The sequence below is a fragment of the Rattus norvegicus genome, chromosome 9 (assembly GCF_036323735.1).
Source record: "Rattus norvegicus strain BN/NHsdMcwi chromosome 9, GRCr8, whole genome shotgun sequence".
In the NCBI taxonomy this organism is placed as follows: domain Eukaryota; kingdom Metazoa; phylum Chordata; class Mammalia; order Rodentia; family Muridae; genus Rattus; species Rattus norvegicus.
The window spans coordinates 16438910-16461567 of record NC_086027.1 but is presented as its reverse complement, the minus strand read 5'-3'; positions in this window follow the sequence as shown (position 1 = coordinate 16461567).

The window sequence follows — 22658 nt, the reverse complement described above, 5'->3', positions numbered from 1 at the left end:
TTCCTTGGCATAAGCTGTGTTAGAAGCAGGCTCAAAGGTTCAGGACTCAACAAATAATGAATTCCACTACATCTGGATCCCTAGACTCACACCCAGGAAGGGACTGGATTTCCATTCACTATTTAAAAATAAGATGCAGTTCATTAACATGTAAAAAATTTCTCACGTATATTAAAGTGATTACCATGGTCATACAGTTTTTCAAATACCTGGCATTCATCTTTTTCCAAATCCTAAAATTTCTTTCTTATTCACATTTTCTTTTTTTGATTATTTCTTAGTATTATTATCATTTTTTAAAATTTTAGTTTTTTTACTAGATATATATTTTTTATTCAAACGTTATTCCGTTTCCCAGCTTTTGGTCCATAACCCCCCTGCCTTGCCCTCTCCCATATGTATGGTCCCCCAATCCACGCCACTTAGAAACCCCTTCTTGGATATTCCACTGCACTGAGGGTCCAACCTTGTTAAGAACAAGGGCTTCCACTTCCACAGGTGCCCCAACAAGGCTATTCTCTCCTACATATGCAGTTGGACCCCTGGGTCAGTCCATGTATAGTCTTTTGCTAGTGGTTTATTTGGTTGGCATTGCTGGTCTTATGGAGTTGCAAGCCCTTCAGCTCTTTGAATCCTTCCTCTAATTCCCATAAACGGCGTCCTGTTCTCAGTTCAGTAGTTTACTGCTAGCAATGACCTCTTTATTTGACATGCTCTGGATGTGTCTCTCAGGGGAGATGTATATCCGGTCCCTTTCAGTAAGCACTTTTTAGCTTCATCAATCTTACCTAGTTTTGCTGGATGTATATATATGGGCCACATGTGGGGCAGGCTCTGAATGGCTGTTCCTTCGGTCTCTGCTTTAGATTTGGCCTCCATATCCCCTCCTATGGATATTTTTGTTCCCCATTTTAAGAAGGAGTGGGAGCATCTGCACTTTGGTCATCCTTCTTCTTGAGTTTCCTGAGATCTGTAGATTGCATCTTGGGTAATTTGAGGTTTTGGTCAATATCCACTTATCAATGAGTGCATACTGTCAATGAGGGGTGCTGAGTATCTGGAAGAGAATGAGGGACTAGAGATGTGAAGAAGGACGCCAAGATAAGAGTCTGATCAAGGTGACAATTTTATTTTTCCCCAAGGCTGAATTTGTACCATAAAATGGGTAACAGAGAGAGGGGGAAGTAAGAAACACTTACGCACGCCAAGGACACAATATTCATGTGGTCAGGGAATCCGCTGATGTTGACAGGTTGTCAGAAAGGTCACAGGTTTGTCATATCTATTAGTCAGCAGGATATTGGTTTTTTAGAAAGGTTATAGGTCATGACATTGGGTATCTTAACGTCACACGTTATCATATGATTATTCATCTTGACCACCACATTTGTATTACTCTTCTGCAGCTGGCTGGGGATTTTCCATGAAACCCGTCATACTTAATTCTAACCATAATAATAACATCAATAATGGAGGGCTTCAAGGCCATTGCTCCCAACAGCATACCGAGTGTGTTTTTCTGTGATTGGATTGCCTCACTGTGGATGATATTTCCTAGTTCTTTCCATTTGCTTATGAATTGAACGTAGTCATTGTTTTTGAGAGCTGAGTGGTACTCCATTGTGTAGATGTACCATATTTTTCGAATCCATTCCTCTGTTGAAGGGCATCTGGGTTCATTCCAGCTTCCGGCTATTATGAATAAGGCTGCTATGAACATAGTGGAGCATGTGTGTTTGTTGTATGTTGGAGAATCTTTTGGGTATATGCCCAGGACAGGTATAGCTGTGTGTTCAGGTAGTGGAGTGTCCAATTTTCTGAGGAAACTTCAGACTGGTTTCCAGAGTGCTTGTACCAGTTTGCAATCCCAGCAACAATGGACGAGTGTTTCTCTTTCTCCACGTCCTCCCCAGCCTCTGTTGTCACCTGAGTTTTTATCTTAGACATCCTGACTGGTGTGAGGTGGATTCTTAGGGTTGTTTTGATTTGCATTTCCGTGATGACTAAGGATGTTGAGCATTTCTTTAGGTGCTTTTCAGCTATTCGATATTCCTCAGCTGAGAATGTTTTCTTTAGCTCCGTACCCCATTTATTAACAGGGTTGTTTGGCCCAATGTACTCTAACTTCTTGTGTTTTGTGTATACTTTGGGTATTAGCCCTCCATCAGATGCAGGATTGGTAAAGATTCTTTACCAATCTCTTGGTTGCCTTTTTGTCTGAATTACACTGTCCTTTGCCTTACAGAAGCTTTTCAGTTTTATGAGGTTCCCCCATTTGTCGATTCTTGATCTTAAAGCATAAGCCACTGGTATTTTGTTTAAGAAATTTTCCTTAGTGCTCATGTCTTCGAGACTCTTCCCTACTTTTTTCTATTAATTTTAGTGTATCTGGTTTGATGTGGAGGCCCTTGATCCACTTGGACTTAAGCTTTGTACAGGGTAATAAGAATGGGTCACCTTGCATGCTCCTACCTGTTGACCTCCAGTTGAACTATTTGTTAAAACTGCTATCTTTCTTCCATTGGATGTTTTAACTCCTTTGTCAAAGATCTAATGACCATAGGGGTGTGTGTTCATTTCTGTGTCAATTATGTTCCACTGATCTGCCTGTCTGTATGCCAATACCATACAAGCTATTGCTTTGTAATACTGCTTGAGGTCAGAGATGGTGATTCCCCCAGAAGGTCTTTTATTGTTGAGTATAGTTTTTGTTATCCTGGGTTTCATGTTATACCAAATGACGGCAAATTGCACTTTATAAAGAATTGAGTAGGAATACTGATGGTGATGGCATTGAATCTGTAGATTGCTTTTTGCAAAATGGCCATTTTTTACCATATTCATCCTGCCAATCTATGAGCATGGGAGATCTTTCCATCTTCTGAGATCTTCTTCAGTTTCTTCAGAGATTTGAAGTTCTTGTCATACAGATTTTTTACTTGCTTGGTTCAAGTAACAGCAAGTTATTTTATATTATTTGGGACTATTGTGAAGGGTGTCATTTCCTTAATTTCTTTCTCAGCCTGTTTACCCTTTGAGTAGAGGAAGGCTACTGAATTGTTTGAGTTAATTTTATACTCGGCCAGTTTGCTGAAGTTGTTGATCAGGTTAAGTAGTTCTCTGGTGGAATTTTGGTGTTGCTTATGTAGACTATCATATCATCTTCAAATATTTCTATTTTGACTTCATCCCTTCTAATTTTTATCCCTTTGACCTACTTTCATTGTTTGATTGCTATGGGTAGGACCTTAAGTACCATATTGAAAAAGTAGGGAAAGAGTGGGCAGCCTTGTCTAGTCCCTGATTTTAGTGGGATTCCTTCAATTTTCTCAGTTTAGTTTGATGTTAGCTACTGGTTTGATGTATTTTGCATTTTCCTATATTTAGATATGGGCCTTGAATTCCTGATATTTCCAGGACTTTATTAATGAAAGGGTATTGAATTTTGGTAATGATTTCTCAGCATCTAATGAAGTGATCATGTGTTTTTTTTCCTTTGAGTTTCTTTATATGGTGAATTTTGTTGATGGATTTCTGTATATTAAACCATCCCTGCATCCTTGCCATGAATCCTACTTGATCATGATGGATGATTGTTTGGATGTGTTCTTGGATTCAGTTTGCAAGAATTTTATTGAGCATTTTTGCATCAATATTCATAAATCAAATAGGTCTGAATTACTCTATCTTTGTTGTATCTTTGTGTGGTTTAGGTATAAGAGTAATTGTGGCTTCATAGAAGGAATTTGGTAGTGCTCTCTCTGTTTCTATAACTGGTAAGCCTAAAACCCCTGTTCCTGAAAGTAACAGAACTTACAGAAAATACATACTTTCTTATCATTCCTCCTCCCCGATGGTCAGTGATTTATTGAGCACCTACTACGATCCTAGCACTGTGCATCTAAGGGTGTAATGGTGAATAAAAAACTTAATAAAAAGCTTCATTAAGGAATAAAGAAAAATGAAACATAATTTTGAAACTCAGAGTTAAATATATGCAATACCACCATTTCTTTAACTGGTGATTTCTGAAAAACTCATCATTTTTTCCATGGGCTCCTACAGTAATGACACTAAGCCTTGATTTTGTAAGACACAAATAGGCAACTCACACTTCATTCTTGGCTCTCAAAACTGTCAAAGGGAACAGCACTGTTGCTGTCCATTGTGCTTCCCTATCAATCCTGCTATGGATGGTAGTACATTCCAGTCTTTTTAATGTGTAAACAGGCCACCACTTGAGGTGAAAGGTTATTACAATTACCCAAACCGGTATATTATCTAAAATTTTCACATAGCATTTTACTGATATCACAATGCAAATTCACCACAAATATTTAACCAATGAAAACAGAAATATTGAATAGCTCTGCAAATAGGATCAATGATCATATACACTTGAAAACAACTATCATGGAAACAAATGATGTTATAGGAGAAAAGATACATCATTAAAAGGTACAGAAGCAGCAAAAAAGACACTACATTTCTTGGTTTAAAAGTTAGGTGATACACTTGATCTTTAAAGACAGGCAATGTACTTGATCTTTAAGCCCTTCAACTGTGCCCTGTCCACATAGAAACTGCAGTAGATGACAATCTTTTGTAAGATTTATTTATTTATATGTGAGACAATGCATCTGTCTTCAGACACAACAGAAGAGGGCATCAGTACTCATTACAGGTGGTTATGAGCCACCATGTGGTTGCTGGGATTTGAACTCAGGACCTCTGGAAGAACACTTGGTGCTCTTATCCACTGAGCCATCTCTGCAGCCCTCACAATGGCCTCTTACACAGCATCACAGTGGTCTATTTCACTAGATGGATCCAGGGTGATAAAAGAGAAACTTTCACAGTTCTTGAGCACTTCTGAGTTCAAACACCACCAGTGCCAACTCTGTGCTGTTGGCACATTCTGACCTGTCTCCTAAGGGTTGTCAGCCACAAAAGGGACGGGTTAGCCCCAGACAGCATTCACTGCCCAATCCTAAAAACCCCATCGATTCTGAAAATGCGACATTCCATGCTTGCTCCATATTTGAGGAAGCCAAATGGTTGATCTGGCTCAAGGCCCTACTTTTCTTAGCTCATCAACTTTCTTTTTCCACTTCTTGTCACAAGAAGTATTTTTTTTTTATGCTGCAACTACACTCCAATGTGTGAAGGAAACCACCATAAACTCTGGGTGCCACCTCTTGAAATTTAAAATTCACAAAACAATTCATGGCTTTCTAATCAGCATGGAACACAAACAAAAACAAGCAAAACCATTCCAAAGGAACTTGCTGATCTGGAGGCCTGCTCATAGCAGGTAGGAAAGAATTAAATTATGCAGAACTGTAATCTCTCAGAGCTTTGGAGGCTAAAAAAGAGGAAATCTCTGTTTATGTTCCCTTTCTCCGAGTAATTGAAGGAGGGTATTTTACATCCTCCAAATACAATCTCTTGCAAGGGGCAACCAATTACAAAGTAGATCAGAAGAAATCTATTAAATAATAATTCATTGCCTGAGGTTTTAAGGAAATATTTTCCCATGATCCCTGTCCTTTAACATACAATGGAAACATTACAGGGAGTGTGCCACCAGGCTAAGCTGCCTCTGAAAAGCCTGTCCTGCCCTTGCAGGTACAGGCCATTTAATTCCAAGTCATCTGGAGAGAGGTGACAGCCCCAAGTTGCTCTGGGGATGTCAGAGCACAGCTCTCATGCACACTGCAGAGCACCTCTCTATTCTTTCCCAATGCCATAGGCTTTCCAATCCCTGCTTCAGCTCTCCATACATTCCTGAACCCTCCCTTCCCCTACCCAGTGGGCTCACTTTGCATTGCCTCCTTCTGCCACTGCTTTCCCAGGGCGGGGGAGGGGGGCCAGAAGGAGCCTAAGGAGGGACGCGGGTCTCCTACCTACCTTGATGATGCTGCTCTTAAGGTGCAGCCCGCCCTGCTTGCTGCTTGCTGTCCCTGGGGAGCAGACCGGAGGTCGGGCTAGGGGTCCGCGGGGGCGCCAGGCCTCCAGGTCCCCTGGCACTAGCCTCTGCTTCTTCCCAGGAAACTGCATGGTGGAGTCGCCTTTGGTTTTTTTTTTTTTTTTTTTTTTTGGAGCTGGGGACCGAACCCAGGGCCTTGCGCTTCCTAGGTAAGCGCTCTACCACTGAGCTAAATCCCCAGCCTGGAGTCGCCTTTGGAAACCCCGCCGCTGTCTTAGCGCGCCCTCCCGTGGCCGAGGTGACCCCCAACGCCGTTACCGCCCCCTTCTCTGTCAGCTTCTTCTGATTTTTCTTTTCTTTTTTTTTTCTTTTCTCTTTTTGTTCGCGACGTGGCGCCTGGGAAGAGCTCGCCTCCAGGAAGGAGGACATCGTGCAGGCAGAATCACCTCTGGGCCCTGCCGGGGTCGGAGAGGGAGAGAGAGGAGTCAGCTTGGGCGGCGGCGCCCCGGCTGCCGGCACCCGCGGAAGGAAAACTCGCCCAGGCACACGCGCTGCTGCTGGCGCCAAATATAACGCGGGCGCCCGGTCCCCTCAGGCCCCGCGCTCACCCACGAGCTCCGCGTGCCTGAGGCCCGGCTCTGGCGCGGTCGAGCGGCCGGGTGGGAAGGACACGTGTGTCCACTCCGCGGTGCAGGCAACACCGGGAGGCGCGACACGGGGAGGCGCGTGGTGCGGAGCTCCGGGCTCCGCTCAGGCCCCTCAGTCCCCTCTCAGGGCTCGGTGGAGGCCGGGGCGGCTTCTTCGGGCCTAAAGGCCCACCGTGACCAACCCGCGGCCATCACCTCTGGAGCTTCCAGGTGCCCCAGGCTGGAGGCTTGGGCATGGCGATTGTGGTTGCCACTCTCCTAGGCCGGCTCAGCAGGGCACAAGCCACCACCTGCTGTCCTTGCCTGAAGGCATTTTGATGGGGCTAAGAGCCCACATCCAGCAGGCGAGCCTCAGGGCATGGGGCCGGGGTCTTGGGTCTGCACCTTGTTGCCAGCCCCTCACACATATGGCAGCATCACACCTATGGCTCCTTCTACCAACTGCCACTAATTACCATTTGGACGTTCCATTACAGTGTTGTCAAGAAGAAAGATTGCAAACAAACACGAAAAGAATGAAATTTAAAATCTTTTTTATCAGGCTGGAGAGATGGCTTGGTGGTTAAGAGCTCTGCTTCTCCAGTGCTCCCAAGTTCAATTCCCAGCAACCACATGGTGACCCACAACTATCTGTAGTGGGATCCAATGCCCTCTTCTGTCTGAAGCTCTCTTCTGACATGCAGGCACACTCGCAGAGTGTTCATGTACATAAATAAATAAATCTTTAAAAATAAAACCTTCTAATCAGTTAATGTATCTACATCTAGAAGCTAGAAAAGGGTCACAGCAATATTAAAAATAATTCAGAAACGGTAAAGGGATGTACGAGAGTCACAAAAATCACTGGGCAACATGGTGTATGCCTGGAATGCCAACACTCACAAGCTGAGGTAGGTGGATTGCCTTGATTTCAAGACTAAAGTGTGAGACCTTATATTAGAAAACAAAACAGTAGTGGAGGGGATGGAGAGAGAGACAGAGAGACAGAAGAGACAGAGAGGGAGACAGAGACAGAGAGGGAGACAGAGACAGAGAGACAGAGATAGAGAGAGACAGAAACAGAGAGAGACCTCGATGTCATTTCCTGCACTGATGACAAGCTACTGAAGAATGTGAATGTCTCCTACCAAGCACAGAGAGTGCTAATGACAGAATGGGTTTCTTATTAAGATATCATAAACTATAGATGGAAAAGTAAAGGAATGTATAATAATTAAAAGAGAAATCAGACATTGGAAATCCTAAATTTAGAAGACTGTATATGTTGACATCATAGGGGAGGGGATGAGACGATGTGGGGGAGAGAATAATCAGAATAAATTGTATATGCGTACAAAAATGTTAACTAAGAGCAACCAATTAAAAGAGAAAAGCAGGTTTATTTTACAATGAAATTGAGCTCCCATATGACACTATGTAACATTTTGTAAATTGATTATATGAATTATCTGCAATAAAAAATCAATTGTTATTAAAGATGTGGTTGTGTTCATATTAATTACAAATGTTTTAAATTCTTTTTATTTATTTGCTTATTTATTGATTGATTTTTTTAAGATAGGGTTTTCCTATATTGACCAGGTTGACCTCAAAAAACAGATCCACCTGCTTATGCCTTCAAAGAGTTATAATCAAAAGTGTATACTCACACATGAAAGTTACATTCTTGAAGTGATAAAAAAGAAAGTACAGTTATCAACTTGGTACAATTATTGAACAGTGATCAAGTGAATGGAAATATCAGAAACACATTTAAGGCATTAGGTCACTGTTCTTAAAAGGATCTTGAGCAGCATATATAATTCAAATCATCCAGGAGATACATTTCGAAAAAAAAAAAGAAACTGGGTAAAGATGATTTAAATTTTTTAATCTATTAAAAATTTTAAAGTGCATTCGATATGAAAGCTGTAAGTGATATACTTCACATTTTTGCTTATATACCATCTTCAATTTTATGTGCATTCTGCAAATATTGGCCATGTTTATTCAGGCTCTTAATATTTCCCCATGACTGATAACATTCACAGAAATCATATTGAGCAAAATGTATATGTTGACGTATAATAGAATTGTATTCTACACAGTATAGCATAGAAATATGTATATATAACTTCCCATATATGTGTGTATATACATATGTAAATGGCTCAAGAAAATGAGTATCACTTTATCATTGTGGTATTATTTTCATCAAAATCCTGAGAACATTGAAATGGCATCAAATACTGACCAGATTGGCAAAAAAAAAAAAAAAAGCAAAAAACAAAAAACAAAAAGAAAAAAACTCCAAAAGATAAAACACTTATAAAGAATCTAACGATACTAGGAAAAATATTAAAGTCTCAATGAAAAAAAAAGCCCAGAATAAATACTGTATATTTTCTCAACTCTAGGATAATGTATTTTTGTACAACTATCAATAAAAGGCCTGAATTTTGAAGGATTCAAAAGTAGTGCAGTATAATTCCGCAGTGGTCAATACTGTTGCATACCATTTTACATAATTGCATACACTCTCATTCTTTTGTTCCGTGGTCTAGCAACGAACTCGGGGAACTCAGGTAGATTTATGGGGAACCATTGCACTGTAGACTTAAACTGGATTAATTTGGGGATGAGTAAGTCATATTTTGTTAAAGTCGCTTTAAAAATAAACCTTTGGATATTAGTATGGCAAGTAATTCTCCCTGAAGGAAAAACCAGACACCAAGAACCTAGACCACTGCTGTCCAGGAGAAATTTCTAGATGATAGAAATATTCTATATCTGCGGTGTTTCTGGCTATGGATTCTGGCTGGCTGTTTGCCTCCTGGTTTGCCTGCTGTGACTAAAGAGGCAGATTTTAGTTCTAAGTTTAGTTCATCTCAAATAGCCATGTGTGACCAGTGGGTGCTATTTGGACAGTGCAGCCACAGAAACCTGAAGCAGTGTAACCAAAGACTCACCTAGGAGTCAGTTGACCTCCTAGAAGGTGACTTGGGAAAATGTTGGCAATGATAGCCTCTTGGGGAGCTCACCTTCACCAAAAGCAAACTGTGAATCCTTTACTCTTCTGCAATAGTCAGAATGCAATGGGTCTCACACCCACCCCAACCCTCACCAAAGACACTTGAGAGGGAGCTGAACCCACTGTGTGCTTTATTTCAGTTTAGAAAGCACTTCCTTCAAAGTGGAGCAGACTGAGATTGCCAAGTCCTTTGTGTGGCTCCAGGGACTTGGGCCTGACTAGGGGTGAGGAGGAAATGAAGAATGACATTGGACACACATACATGGGGAAGGCTGGGTCCGTGAGCTGGAGAAAATGCAGCATCCCAGAAGCTCAGCACGTTTATTATATAGAGTTGGCCAGGAAGCAGGGCTGTTGCAGGTGGCAGCAAGGAGGTGGGCATTACATGCAGATAAACAAGGAGGGGAGGACTATGCATATGTAACTGACAAGGGGCAGATTGAGCTAATCTCAGTAGGAGCAGTCTCTGCAGGTAGCAGTCTTCAGGATGTAAATATCCAAATGGGGCCAGGGAGAAAGGTAGAGCAGACTTTTTCTGCACACACTATCAATGCAATCCTGTGAAGGCGTTGTCATGTCTCTGAGCCTCAAGGGGCATGGGGGCCTTTGCCTTTTCCCCATGGATAAATGGCTTTGGGTCCATGGCATGGTCATATCATGTTTACAACACACATCCACTTAGGGCTGCAGTTCCTCAGGACTTTCTCTGTTCCCACAGTGAGATCTCAAAAGAAAAATAGAAACCAAACAAACAAACAAAAAATGTGCTCAGTGAACTGGCTAATTCCCTAAAGTATATGGATCCAGTGTCCTAAGTCTAGGACTTCCTCAAAGGCTACAGAAAATCCTGTGGACCTAAAATAAGCAAGAAAAAAAAAAGAAAAAAAGAAAACAAAAACCAAACAAAGACCCTTGTCCCTAACACAAAAAATGAATGGGAGAAAAAATTATTAAAGGTTTTCATAGAAAATTGTTTAAGAAAAACACACGGGAATTGTACTTAATAGAATTAGTGTGCTGAGATGTGAGGCCCACTCACAGCATGCAGCATTTGGAAGTCTCAGACAACTTAACAGAAGAGGACTCCTAATTATTCTTTGTGACCACTCTCCACATATTACTCACAGCTTAATACTAAGCTTCATAATTGAGTTGGGGATAGTATTCACCATAGCAGATAATTGAAGCATTTGTGTACACAGACACACATGTTGGCTAAGGACAAGGTTCCTGGTCAGAAACAAGTTACCACATTGTAACCACATGGCCATCCCTTCTCCAATATCATTCTTCCTGAATTTCTAAGTCCAATCATGAGGATATTTGGGGCTACACTCTCATATTTTACTCAGAGCAAACATAAAACTCAGGCGGAAGGGCAGGGAGTGGAATGGCCTAAGGTTAGGCTAAACCTCAATTTTAATGGGTCCATAATTTCAGGAGGGAGTCCATTTGGCATTGTCATCTGTGGCTTCTGTGTTCTTATCTCGGGTGTAGTGACTCTGTCCCGCGCTGTCTCTTGCCAGCAAGAATACGCAGGAACCCTTCACGATAAAAGTCCTGGAAAGAATAGGAATTCAAGGCCCATACCTAAGGATAGTAAAACCATATACAGCAAACCAGTTGCTAGAATGGAGAGAAACTTAAAGCAATCCCACTAAAATCAGGGACTAGACAAGGCTGCCTACTCTCTCCCTACTTATTCAATATAGTTGTTGAATTCTAGCCAGAGCAATCAGACAACAAAAGGAGGTCAAGGGGATACAGATCAGAAAAGAAGAAATCAAAATATCACTATTTGCAGATGATATGATAGTATATTTAAGTGATCCCAAAAGTTCCACCAGAGAACTACTAAAGCTGATAAACAACTTCAGGAAAGTGGCTGGGTATAAAATTAACTCAAATAAATCAGTAGCCTTCCTCTACACAAAAGAGAAACAAGCCGAGAAAGAAATCAGGGAAATGACACCCTTCATAATAGACCCAAATAATATAAAGTACCTCGGTGTGACTTTAACCAAGCAAGTAAAAGATCTGTACAATAAGAACTTCAAGACTCTGAAGAAAGAAATTGAAGAAGTCCTCAGAAGATGGAAAGATCTCCCATGCTCATGGATAGGCAGGATTAATATAGTAAAAATGTCCATTTTACCAAAAGCGATCTGCAAATTCAATGCAATCCCCATCAAAATTCCAATCCAATTCTTCAAAGAGTTAGACAGAACAATTTGCAAATTCATCTGGAATAACAAAAAACCCAGGATAGCTAAAACTATCCTCAGCAATAAAAGGACTTCAGGGGGAATCACTATCCCTGAACTTAAGCAGTATTACAGAGCAATAGTGATAAAAACTGCATGGTATTGGTACAGAGACAGACAGATAGACAAATGGAACAGAATTGAACACCCAGAAATGAACCCACACACCTATGGGCACTTGAATTTGACAATGGAGCCAAAACCATCCAATGGAAAAAAGATAGCATTTTCAGCAAATGGTGCTGGTCCAACTGGAGGTCAACATGTAGAAGAATGCAGATCGATCCATGCTTATAACCCTGTACAAAGCTTAAGTCCAAGTGGATCAAGAACCTCCACATCAAACCAGACACACTCAAACTAATAAAAGAAAAACTAGGCAAGCATCTGGAACACATGGGCTCTGGAAAAAATTTCCTGAACAAAACACCAATGGCTTATGCTCTAAGATCAAGAATCGACAAATGGGATCTCATAAAACTGCAAAGCTTCTGTAAGGCAAAGGACACTGTGGTTAGGACAAAACGGCAACCAACAGCTTGGGAAAAGATCTTTACCAATCCTACAACAGATAGAGGCCTTATATCCAAAATATACAAAGAACTCAAGAAGTTAGACCACAGGGAGACAAATAACCCTATTAAAAATGGGGTTCAGAGCTAAACAAAGAATTCACAGCTGAGGAATGCCGAATGTCTGAGAAACACCTAAAGAAATGTTCAACATCTTTAGTCATAAGGGAAATGCAAATCAAAACAACCCTGAGATTTCACCTCACACCAGTGAGAATGGCCAAAATCAAAAACTCAGGTCACAGCAGATGCTGGTGAGGATGCGGAGAAAGAGGTACACTCCTCCATTGTTGGTGGGATTGCAGACTGGTACAACCATACTGGAAATCAGTCTGGAGGTTCCTCAGAAAATTGGACATTGAACTGCCTGAGGATCCAGCTATACCTCTCTTGGGCATATACCCAAAAAACGCCACAACATTTAAAAAAGACACGTGCCCACTATGTTCATTGCAGCCTTATTTATAATAGCCAGAAGCTGGAAAGAACCCAGATGCCCTCAACCGAGGAATGGATACAGAAAATGTGGTACATCTACACAATGGAATATTACTCAGCTATCAAAAACAATGACTTTATGAAATTCGTAGGCAAATGGTCGGAACTGGAAAATATCATCCTGAGTGAGGTAACCCAATCACAGAAAAACACACATGGTATGCACTCATTGATAAGTGGCTATTAGCCCAAATACTTGAATTACCCTAGATGCCTAGAACAAATGAAACTCAAGACAGATGATCAAAATGTGAATGCTTTACTCCTTCTTTAAAGGGGGAACAAGAATACCCTTGGCAGGGAATAGAGAGGCAATGATTAAAACAGACACAGAAGGAACACCCATTCAGAGCCTGCCCCACATATGGCCCATACATATACAGCCATCCAATTAGACAAGATGGATGAAGCAAAGAAGTGCAGGCCGACAGGAGCAGGGTGTTGATCTCTCCTGAGAGACACAGCCAGAATACAGCAAACACAGAGGCGTATGCCATCAGCAAACCACTGAATTGAGAATAGGACCCCCGTTGAAGGAATCAGAGAAAGAACTGGAAGAGCTTGAAGGGGCTCAAGAACCCATATGTACAACAATGCCAAGCAACCAGAGCTTCCAGGGACTAAGCCAGTACCTAAAGACTATACATGGACTGACCCTGGACTCTGAACTCATAGGTAGCAATGAATGTCCTAGTAAGAGCACCAGTGGAAGGAGAAGCCCTGGGTCCTGCTACGACTGAACCCCCAGTGAACTAGATTGTTGGGGGGAGGATGGCAAGGGGGGGAGGATGGGGAGGGCAACACCCATAAAGAAGGGGAGGGAGGAGGGGGATGTTTGCCCGGAAACCGGGAAAGGGAGTAACACTCGAAATGTATATAAGAAATACTCAAGTTAATAAAAGAAAAAAAAAAAGAATACACGGGAACAATCGAATCCTTCTGTAGCCAAAATGCTTATATTTATTAATAATAGAGGATGGCGGGGCACCAGCATGGTGCGGCTTATATATACCGTAGCGCGGCGCATCCACACCTGATTGGTTGCTTACCCATGATCTCATTAGGCACGCCCCAGAGTGGGCAAAGACCTGGCACGGAGGTACTCTTGCACATGCGCACACAGTTAACTTCCTGAAAGGAAGTCGGCTGGCGCCATCTTGTAATATCGAAACTATCTCGGCTTTCCACATGGGGCACAGTGGAAGCCAGCGCCATCTTGTGGTGGCGAATGTTATTGCGGCCCTCTACATCTACCCCTTATTATTTTATTAATTAATAATAAATTATTTTCTAGGCTGGTCTAGGTCTCTGCAGTTATGTCCATCTGCTGTGGCTCCTGTCTTAGGCCGTTCCTCTATGTCACAGCCTTATCTGTCGAAGGGTAACCCTATCGCCACCGGGCCCCATGTACTGTGCATGAGGAAAGTTGCCCGTCCCTGGATACCACAGTGCTGTGTGACAGTAACTGTTAAGTGACCTGGGGCAAACTCTAAAAAGAGGCCAGCCAGAAAATGAGTTAGTGGGGAAGTCATGATCACCCTATCACGTGCAATGAGGAAACCTCAGCGATGTGGAAGGGCTGATCAAAGAATCATTGAGTGTCTCTCATCCCAGTGCAATGGATCCACAGATCCATGGGGTGCAAGAGCAGAGAATTCAGATACCGACTAATTTTTGAAGATAGATAACCAAATTTCAGGGGGGGGGGCCCTTGTTCAATGGCCACAAGTGCTTGAGTGACAACGACCTTGTCAAGTTTCTGTTGAGATCTGAGTTTGCAAACCAAACATAACATGAACACTAATTCACAGCATAGGGCTGCACCAAACAGAGCCACTCCAGATAAGTAGTGGGCACCTCATCTGGTTCACCTCAGCTGTTACCACCAAGGGCTGTAGTCAAACCGCTCCTATAATAAAATTTAGAATTCCCAATTGTTAACAACTACTCCGGAAAGTTCACCCACTGTACTTGTCTAACCATAGATTGGGGGAAGGTAACTCCAGACACTGTAGACACAATGGCTATAGCAATAAATGGCTGCTACAGTAGCAGTGAAAGTAACAAGGTCTTTCCCAGGACAGTTCAGGATCAGTCATTCTTCTTTGGAACAACCATCAGGCAATGGAACCATGTCTGAGATCTGCACAACCAGGACAGAGTTCCCCAGTCCACAGCAGATTTACGCAGGTGGCATTCCTGTGAAGCTATAGACTGCAAGATGACAACACCAGTTAAGGCAGCAAGAGTCACCAGGGGAATGAGGGGGGCAGCAACGGCTGGAGTTCAGTCTTCTCCAGCAAGCAGCAGTGCACAGCGGGTCAGAGAGCAGGCCACAGTGGGACGGGACACACGCAGCAGTAACACTGACTGCAGCAACGCCAAAATCTCTGTGATGACAAAAGGTGAGGGGGAATCTTCCATCTTCCTCTCAGGGCAGAGGAATGACTTCAGGGACCCGAACCAGGAGAGCTGAATCTTTATGCAACCAGGATCAGGAAGTCTCAGCAACCACTCAGGCAGCTGGCACACTCATGTAGCATCCTGTAGAAAAAACACAAACATTCCCTCTTCCCCATATAAAATATCTGGACAGGATCATGTCAATATATGAATCTTTCTATTTCACCTAGGCAGAAGTATGCCTAGTTGTAGGGTGCCATAAAGTTTGGCATCCAAATTTTAAAATTGAAATAAAAGGAGCATTATTTAGCATACAGGGATAACTCCCCCTTTTTATTTATTAAGATATAGTTAAGATATTATTTATTAAGGTAAGTCCTCGAGGATTGAATTGAGGACACTGAGCACTTGTATTTATAAATTGACTTGTATACCAAATTATTGTTTCTAGCATTATTGTTTTGGATATATAAAGAATGAGATTTTTTGACTAATTGTTCCTATGTAAGGCCTATAATCTGACTGGTATCATTGTCCTCCCTTGTTAAGGAGTCTAGGCAATCTAGTTTGAGTTCTTAAATGGTCTATTAACGAACAGTACTTAGTGTTCTTAACCACTAAGTCATCTCTCCAGCCCCTCACCAGCTTTATTTACCTAAACATAAGCATTAATTAGAAATGTCAAAACCTGTAAATATTGTCTAGATTTAGTCATACTAGAAATCCCTGAGCTGGCAGGGTGAGGCTGGAAATTGAAAGTAAGCAAATGGAGTCTTCTTCTTTTCATATTATCTCCATTACCATTTTCAAAGAGCTGGGTCTATGGTTTTGTTTAGTTGTCTGAGCCAGAGCACTGAAAGGACAGTGAGTTGTCAGACAATCACACTGAAATCACTCATTGATTTTATATAGAAAACCTGTCTCTAGTAAAGTATTAAGTAATTGAAATCAATTGTAAACCACAAGCCATACATTGGCTATCAGTATGTGAATTGAATGCTTGATTTAAAAACAGTGGCTAAACCACGGAAATTAATAATCTGTGTTGAAGCAGCAGAAACTCAAGAGAATAAACAAGTGATCCAATCATACATGTAGCCTTTTCATTAGATGAACCACCTATAAACACAGTAAGCGCATTTCCTATGGGTTGTATGCACAAATATATAGGAAGTACAAAAGCATGTAAAGAGTAAAATTATCAATTTTGCCTGAAAAATTTGTATATGTAATAGGCCAAATATCAGTATTTTGTAATAACCAATTTAACTGTTGTTTGGAATAAGATGTTTTACCAGGTTTCTTTTTAAAATACTTCCATGACTCTAGCCTACAATGTTGTATTAACACAACTGAAGCTTTATCTCCAATGTGGATAACAAAGACCTAAGTCCTCTGGTAAGGTGAGGTACTTAGCCAATTAACATATCCTTAGAAGCTTAAAATTAGTTTCAAATATTCATTTTCTGGAGTAGTGCAACAGCTACTCCCCAAATATTAAAGCTCATTTTGAGAGCAAAAGTTTGTAGTAAAAATTTCCATATACACTGAAGGATTTAAAGTTCTAACCTCTTACATTGAAGAAGCAACAAAATTACATAATATAAGGATATTAGCCATTCTTTTGTAAAAATTTTTAATGATATCACTTTATGGGCTCTCTAAAATTATAAGCAAGCTCACGAAATGGAAACTCACAATCGCCAGGACGTAAATAAATTGCATAAAAACAATCCTTTGAATCAATCTTGAAATGGCAGTTGGAGTAAACAAACTGGCTGTAATGCTCTCACAAGTTTCAAAACCTCATCAATCCTTCGTAAATCTTGTAACAAGCTCTACCTGTTTGATTTTTTCTTAATTACAAATAAATTTGAGTTAGTCAATGTAACACTGGCAATCCTTAATCACAATCTTTAAGTTCTCCTTGTAACACCAGAACACAGCCACAACTTTGGAAAGTCACCTGAGTCCTGAGTATGTGACTAGGCAGCTGTTCTTGGGACAGTGGAATTAGCATCAAAATACAGATAACTTCAGGGCAAACCACAACTTTGGAAAGCAAAACTCAACTTCTAACAAACTAGCCTCTAAAATCCAGTCTCCAAAACACCGTTACAAAGTTTGACTGTCAATTCCTACAAATGAATGCACAATGGTGTGGTCTCCAATAACTGAACAAAGAGACATTGCCCTAAAATCTTTTAGAAGCCTGGTTTCTAGAATAAGAATTCCATAAAAATATTATCTCAATTTAGACCTGTTTGCCTAGGTTGGCCCATGTCACATGTGGTCTAGAATGACTTTATCCAAATTAGTTTTAAGCCAACTTTCTGTTACCAATGTTATACCTTTTTAACCATATCTAATAACTTGAAAGACAATAGCCCATAAGCAAGGCACGTAGAGCATATTTATACATTTAAAACCAATGAGAAACAAAATTGAAGTGGCTACACATATCTTAATATTTAGACCAAACACCATTTTTACCTTTTTAGCTATGATTTTAAGAGAAGCACCTTGTCACCTGTTGAGTCAAATAAGAAGTCAGGGATTTTTCTAAGAGACACAGCTATCAGCTCTTGCACCAAAGAAGCTGAGGAGCTGCTGGCGCCTTTAAGATCAGCTCGTGCAGACGCTTAGCCCCTGGGCAGCTTCTCCAGCTGACCTAGACTCCTGGCTACAGGTGCAGGGCTTCAAAGGCTGATAGAAGCTGCTTTTTATTCATTTGTTCCTTTTTGAAACGAGTCAAAACCAAATCAAGATGTGAACGATTGACAGATAAAGTTTTCACCATTTTTTCTTTTGAACATGAAACATAAAACATTTAAGCAACAAGAAACAAAAACCACAGACATAAACTGACATACAGGGACAGCTTGGTGCACCAAGGACAGACAATAGACAAAGAGGGAAAAAACCAGATGGTGTCAGCAGAGAGGTAGGATTTTCCCTTTCCCACCACTTCCACGGTGACTATCCACTCGAGTGGAGTTGATATGGACGATGGATTGTGTCAATTCCTGGATTAGTCCATCAACGTGTTGAAACCAAATTCCTGTAAGATATTGAGATACATTACGGGATATCTGAGCAGCACGACTGACATTCACAAATGGTATGGAAGTGAAACACAGTCCTGAATATTTTTACTCACAACCCAATTACATTAACTCCATCAAGTTGTGCATGGGCGTTGAGATGTCCTTTTGTTTGATTCTCCTGAATAAATTTTCAGGCGGTCTACCTCTATCAAGTCTGATCAGTATGACTCTGTGAAGCTTCCAGAGCCTAATCACACCTTTTACAAGCACAAAGACAAAATTTTTCTCCCAAAATACTGTGTTCCTTTTATCTCCTCCCTTTTTCTCTCCCGGAGCATTTTTCCCCCAATCTCTCGCCTCCGCAGATCTGAAGTCTTCAGAGGGGACTGTCTGCTTACTATCTTTTTTCCTTGAGCTCTTTAATTTTTTACCCAACGCTGTTTCTGACATGCCGCGTTGCACCTCCTCCAGCGCTCTCTGCTTTGCTATTAAAGCTGGGCAGCTCCCATGCGACCTCTGACACCATCTGGCAGTAGCTAGAAACTCAAAGGCCAATAAAGAAAGCCTGAGGGCTGCCAAAACGATAATAAAAACTTCCGCCGCACCTAGCAGGGGAGTGAAGTGGAACAAATCAAGACGCATGTCTCTCAGGGCCTACCTTTTAACTATTCCATTAGTTTTCAGTTCTTCTCAGAGCAGCAGTGTAGAAGCCCACAAAGCTGGCAAAGTGAAGTGAGGTCACGAGGGGTCCTAAGAACACAGTCCTCCTATCTTAGAGTAACTCCTAGGGACTTACCAGATCCACACACCAATAGCTCCATATGCACTGGACCCCAGGGAAGTGCTCAACATTCATTGCTTTTGTCACTCAGTCTGCCAGAAATGTTAGAAATCTGAAAAGTTCAGGAAACTTGAAGGTGTGAATAAGTCCCAGTGACTGGAGTAGGCTCAAACAGTCTGTGACAACAAAGAACTGATTGAGCATCCAAGAAACAAGACGCTCACCAGGATCATAGTTTTATCCCAGCAAGAAAATTTTAATATTAAGGCTTCAGGTGAAAAGATAAATTAGGAGGTCTAGGCCAAAAAGTTTATCCTCTGGCCCCAAGGTTGCAGCCATTCTTTCAGACTTTCCTGGCCCTCTGTCACAGGATCAGAGTTCTCAACTGGAAGCAGGGTTATTTGGAAGGCGCAAAATACATATCCACAGATTACTCTTTAGGTACAATCTGATAGGCAATTTCAAGGCTTAACGTCATTCTCTCTGTCTCCCTCTGTCTCTGTCTCTGTCTCTGTCTCTCTCTCTCTCTCTGAATCTCTCTCTGTCTCTCTCACTCTGTCTCTGTCTCTCTCTCACACACACAAAAACACATACACACACACAGTTTGTGGCTACAGTCACTTTGCATTCTTTTGTGAACTCTGCCTTTTTTATTGCAGTTTTCTTTTCTCAAACTCCCACTCTCATGCACATGTCTGTTCATTACCCTTTCATTCTCACACACTCTTCATACACACCTCACATTCTCTCTCCACTCACTCTTCACATGCTCTTCTCATGCTCTCTCATTCGCTCTCACATTTGTTCTTACATTAGCTCTGTCATGTATTCTCTCATTCACTCCCTCATGCTCTCTCTCATTTACTCTTCACATGTTTTGTAGCCTTTCTCTTGCCCCAGGCCTTTATTCATGATCCAAAAGCAGGTAGAAAAAAGACATTTCATAATCATTGCCAAATCAAATGCAAAGAATGACTACATCCTACCATGAACTAAGAATTACAACTGTTCCCCAAAGTTTCAGGCTTCCCCTATACTCAGGCCTGTAGCCAATATAATAATAATTGTAAACTTATCATTATTTAAACTTTAATTCCTTACTTTTATACTTCAGAGGCCAAAGCTCCGAGGTCAGCTAATTGCATTTTCCTGTGAAGCTCTAATGATAAATGACATAGGCAAAACTGCCAGGCAGTGGCCAGAAAGAATCAAGGTAACCCTTAGCACAGTAATTCCACTAGCTTTCTGTTCTTTGCACACAATGACTCTCATAAGAGTTCCAGTAGTTTGACCTAGTTTACTTGTATATTATTTTACATATTCTATACTTCCTTAACCAGTCTGTAATATTAAGTAAAACTTATTTCCTAAATTCAATAACTTTTTCCTTTCTTAGGGTCCCAATGTTGGCTCTAATTCATTTTCTCTCATTTTCTTCAAGCTGTCTTTGCAAGTCAAACCTTAATCTGGAACTACAATTGTGCAGTTATTACATTTTTTCCAAGATGAGAATACACAATATGCACCAGGGCAGTTAGAGCTGTACTGTGCTGTGCCCCTATGCATCAATTTCCAATTGTCTAAAATCATAACATCAAGGAACATCTAGTTTCACAGAATTCACCAGAGCAGAAGGAGAAAGAAGTAGGAAAGTCAGATATTATAGAATAATTGTGCACACCAAGGCCAACTGATAGGCAGTCACACACAAATGAAATCTATACAGCCCTTGTACAGGGATAAGGTTAGGGAAATGGAAACATCCAGTTTTTACAAAGAGCTACTGCGGGCTACTGAGATGTCTCCCTCCTGGACTGCTGCAGGCAGCCTCTTATTTCAGATGGTGGGTCCCGTGGAGAGATGTGTCTCCTGCTTCTCAGGGTTCCAGAAGCCACCCTACTTTACAAGGAGCTGCTGCAGGCTTCTGAGATGTCTCCATCCCGGCCTACTGCTGGCAGTCCCTGTCATTGTATGTTGTCCCCAGCATTAGCCAGAGCAATCAGACAACAAGAGGAGGTCAAAGGGATACAGATTGGAAAGGAAGAAGTCAAAGTATCACTATTGCAGAGAATAGGATAGTATACATGAGACACCCCAAAAGTTACACCAGAGAACTCCTAAGCCTGATAAACAACTTCGACAAAGTGGCTGGGTATAAAATTAACTCACACAAATCAGTAGCCTTCCTCTACACAAAAGATAAACAAGCTGAGAAAGAAATTTGGGAAATGACACCTTTCATAATAGTCTCAAATTATATAAAAATACCTCAGTGTGACTTTTATGAAGCAAGTGAAAGGTCTGTGTGACAAGAACTTCCAGTGTCTGAAGAAAGAAATTGAAGGTCTCAGAAGATGGAAAGATCTCCCATGCTCATGGCTTGGCAGGATGAAGAGAGTAAAAATGGCCATTTTTCCAAAAGTGACCTACAGATTCAATGCAATCCCCATCAAAATACCAAATTAATTGTTTATAGGGTTAGAAGAAATAATTTGCAAATTCATTTGGAATAACAAGTAACCCAGGATAGCTAAAACTATCCTCAAGAATAAAGGACTTCCCTGGGAATCACCATCCCTGAACTCAAGCAGTTTACAGAGCATTAGTGATAAAACTGTATGGTGTTGGTACAGAGACAGGAAGATAGACCAGTGGAATAGAACTGCAGACCCAGAAATGAACCCACACACCTATGGGCACTTGATTTTCGACAAAGGAGACAAAAGCATCCAGTGGAAAAAAGATAGCATTTTCAGCAAATGGTGCTGGGTCCACAGGAGGTCAGCATATGGAGGAGTACAAATCATCCCCTCCTTATTGCCCTCTACAAAGCTTAAGTCCAGGTGGATCAAGGACTTCTACATAAAACCAGATACACTCAAACTAATAGAAGCTTCACTCTTTCCTTTAAAGGAGAAGAAGAATCCCTATTGTAGGGATAGGGAGGCAAAGTTTAGAACAGAGCCTGGAGTAATGGCCATTCAGAGTCTACCCCACGAGTGGCCTATACATATACAGACTTCAAACTAGATAAGGTGGATGAAGCTAAGAAGTGCAGGCTGATAGGAACTGGATATAGATGTCTCCTGATTTCACAGCCAGATCATGTCAAATAGAGTGGCAAATGCTAGTAGCAAACCATTGAACTGAGAACTGGACATCAGTTGGAGGAATTACAGAAAGATTGAAAGAGTTGAAGCGACTTGCAACCCCATAAGGACAACCATGCCTGCCAAGCAGAGTTCCCAGAGACTAAACCACTACCCAATCACTATACAGGGACTGTGCCATGGCCCCATCTGCATGTGTATCGGAGGATGGTCTTCTTGGGCACAAATGGAATGAGCAGCCCTTGGTCCTGCCTAGGCTGGGAAAGTGGATGGATGGTGAAGGGAATACCTTTATAGAAGAGGAGAGGGCAATGCTATTCGGACTTATTTCTGGAAAACAAGGAAGGAATAAAATTTGAATTCGAAATGAAAAATATCCAATTAAAATTCAACAACG